Here is a 3825-nt window from a genome sequence, read left to right as displayed (position 1 = left end):
CCTGATCTGCCCCCCCCATGGCCCTTTCCTTTCCCCTCCCCTTCCACCAACAGACCTGTATCTAGCATTCAGTGACAAAGTTGAAATCCATGTTGGAACTTCGAAAGCCAGGTGTCATTTTACAAACATTGTAACTGCAGTTCTTCAGAACTCGAACTGTCGTAAGTCGAGGACTGCCTGTACTTAATACAATCTGGAAATACTCTTCAGACAGTGTCATAACTTTGCCACAAAAAAATCACACTTAGTATGTGTTTTGCTGCTTAAATGTATGCATGTTTGCATTTTAAGTGCATTTAATGCACTCTAAGTATAACATGCAACATGTCCCTGAGTCATTAAAAGAAAAACTGCAAAAAGAGTCACTAAGCTTTATAAGTCCTTTGCCTACCAACCCCAATTCCTATAAGACTTAGATCATATAATCATAAGCTAACAAGATTGGACCCTGGACTCCTAGCAGTAGTTAAATTCATTCCTATATTTCCCTCAAAGGAACAGAATGAAACTATATCATGGCTTAGAAAAAGTGGCTGCACTATGTTTAAAAGATTCACTGCAGCCCTGAGGTAGGGAAACTTAAGATGGTTTTTCATAACCTTCACACACCCCCAGTACTAAGCTGCTCTGGGAGACTGGAAACTGTACATAGCTTGGGGGCCCTGGACAAACTCCTGGGGTTGTCTTAAGCACCACAAGACTGCTCGGATTTTTGGCAGAAGTCCCTCACCCTGATATATTAGCCCCACCATAAAGCCCTGGGTTTCTTGGGAAAGAGACCTTCCAGATAGTCTTATGATAGCATGTGCAGATATAGCATTTTGTAAAGGGGGTGCAAAAGCAGCAACTGGTGTTGCAGGGATGGCTTCACACCTTCTCCTAGTTTCCCTTCCCCACAAGATTGATTAGACCACACTGCAAAAGCAGCAGCCAGGAACTCAAGTTCCTGAATCAGGCAATAGTTTCCCTCCCCCCACACCACTTTCAGCACCCTTGCTCCCCTCCACACAGCAACACAGCCCCTCCCAGGGGTGACTGGGGACTCCCAAGTCTTGGGGGCACAAATTGTGGGTGTGCCCAAAGCCCCATATCCACTCCTATACTTCTGTACCACAGCTTATGCCCCCCCCCACATACCGCCAACCTGCACAGCAAAAAAACTACCCCATCCTGAGCAGCACTGAGTCAGTGTTCCCCCTACCAGTCACCTGTGTCCTCTCCCCTCCCAGTTTCCCTCACTTGCTGTCTCCAGTGTCAACATGGTCCCTGGGTGACCAGGGGTAGAGTGAGACCCAGAGCCACTCCTGCCACACTCCAGCAGGTCTACACAAGGAGCTGGACTCAACTGGGAACAGCAGTCGTGGTGGCAAGTTAGTTCTTCCTTCCTGCTAAGTCCACCTAGGTGTTTTCTGCCAGCCTAAGACTAGACTCAGTAAGAGGGGATTTGTCCATGATTGCCACCACTGTCCCCAGCTCCAAGCACCAGGTTGGAGCAGGGCAGGAGCAGCTCTGGAGAAGCCTGGTCAGCTGGGGGCAGTGGTGAGCAGAGAAGAGAAGGAATGGGAGAAGAGGGGATTTGCCACTGAGCATGGAGAAAAAGAAAAATAATTCTTACCTGCTTCAGGAACTAAAAAGTCTGCAGCTGCTGTTCCTGTGGTGTGATCCAAAAGGAGGGAGAGTAATGACCATGCCATGGCACCCCACTCTGGATCTACTCCTGTATGATAGAGTTTTAAAGCGTGTGCAGCCAGGAAATGCAGCCATTTACAGAGGAGACTGGAGAAGTCTTCAGCTCTTACCTCACTTACAGGGCTAGAGAGAGGCTGAGGACTGATGGTGCCAATGGTTTTGTCTGACTGGACACTTCACTGAAAAAATCATATTATTACATTAACCTCTTTTTCTTGTAATATCTATCAACTCTTTCCTGCAGTATCTGTCAACACTTAAAATAAGTAAATATCCACAAAAAAAGTTCTGAAAAATTCTGAATAATTGGGTAAGAATAAAAAATTAACACACTTTTAAATTTTAGAAGTAAAGAAAGAAAAATTCATACTGAAAATACAGAACAAATTTTAACAGTGAGGGGAATCAACCATTGGAAGTGCATGAAAAATAATGTAATTTCTCTGTTCCTTTTCAGTTTTTAAATGAAGACTTAATCCAGTCTGTCTTTTAAAAAACATTCTTGTTTTCCACGAGTAAAATAAGGATAACTTTGGGTAGGGATTACTGTGTGTAATTCTAACACCTCTCTAGAAGATCAGACCAGGTAATTGTGCAAAACTATTCTGTGTTCTTTGAATCCTTTATTGACTCTATAAGAACCTTTTACCTTGAAACTCATCACGTCTTGTAGAGATTCCATAACTATCCCTCACTGGAAATATATAATAATAATTTCTGTGCACATCTGGAAAAGATCATTTTATATATAATTTATAACATATATAATAAAATAAACCCACTCAGTAAAAGAGATGTTAAGCTGCATAGTCCTATTATATAGAAACAAAATATAAAAGAAACATAGGATAATGGAAAAGAAAGCTCAGACAGAAAGAATAGCTGAATTTTATTCCTGGCTCTCCCACTGCTTTATTGTGACTGTGGGCTAAACACTTAACCTCTCAGTGCTTCTGTTTCTCAGAAGCACTTGCCCATTTTTTATTATGTGCTTTGAAATCTACATATGAAAGGCTTTTTAAGTGCTAAGTATTATAATGATTAAAGTCAAAAGTAATCTTGCAGTCACAAAACAAAACTGCAAACAAATTGGATCACACCTTCAAACAGACTATCTCCTCCCATTTGGTTGCTGAAATCCAATGCACGTCGCTCAGCAGCTGTTGCAAAATATAAAGCTAAAGAGAGAAAAAGCTGAAGTATATTTTTATGCTCCATTTAAGCAAAGGAAGCTGCTTATCTCTTTTGAAAAATAGGGTCTGGTTATATGGGCACCTCCAGATTATATACTTATCTTGCCAGTGGCTGTGATCTTCACCTGTACTAGGGAATTTAACCAGTATTATGAATATTTACACTCAATAATTAAATAGCGGAGATAATTACAGAGCCAATGGGGAATTTATAGAGATTGATTGCTACTTTATAAAAATGATTTGCATTCTAACAGGTGTTTTATTATAGCGTCTGTGCAGCTTTCAGATGCGAGCACCTGGAACACGCTCTATGTCTCCATGCCCCCACATTCTTCTTCCAAAAAACTGAGTATTACAAAGCAGGATATTTGTCAGGAGGTGAGAGAGAGGAAATGGCACATAATTATCTTCACTAGCAAGAGGTTTGTCTCTATTCTAAAACCATCCCTATTAAATGTAAAAGTGTAATGATGCCAGGAAAGCAATGTTGTGTGACTTCCATTTTGCCACTATCCAAGTCACTCATTCAGCGTTATCTTGGGCTGTGGCTGCCATGCCGAATGAGGTTAACGAACTGTCCACTGTGTTTCTTTCCCATTCCTAACATATGGGACAGAACAATGCAGAACCACTTGGAAGAAGCAGATGGGGAAATCTGTCCAAGTGAATTAATCTGTATACCTCAAAGAGAACAACAGGTAGTATGCTCTATCCACACTTTCAATCCAATTTCTGAATATTTCTTCTTTGTTTCCCATAGTCTTCAGAGATTATTTGCAATTTTTCAACAATTGTTTGCCTATTTCTCTTCCATGCAATTACTTTAAGATGTTCTTACTGTCTAGCTTTTCAGACTGCATCCTTCAATGCACCTCTGAATATGACATCAAAATTAATTTATATTGATTTTTAAACTAAACTTTAGTAACATTTTTCTTTA

The 3825-nt window shown here is 40.8% G+C and overlaps 1 pseudogene; it reads right to left on the bottom strand.

Moving 5' to 3' along the window:
• Nucleotides 1–220, bottom strand: part of LOC106722671 — a 13548-nt pseudogene extending 13328 nt beyond the window's left edge.
• Nucleotides 221–3825: the final 3605 nt, after the last annotated feature.

The sequence above is a fragment of the Alligator sinensis genome, unplaced genomic scaffold (genome assembly GCF_000455745.1).
Source record: "Alligator sinensis unplaced genomic scaffold, ASM45574v1 scaffold93_2, whole genome shotgun sequence".
Lineage (NCBI taxonomy): Eukaryota > Metazoa > Chordata > Crocodylia > Alligatoridae > Alligator > Alligator sinensis.
This window is presented reverse-complemented; position numbering and strand designations above follow the sequence as displayed.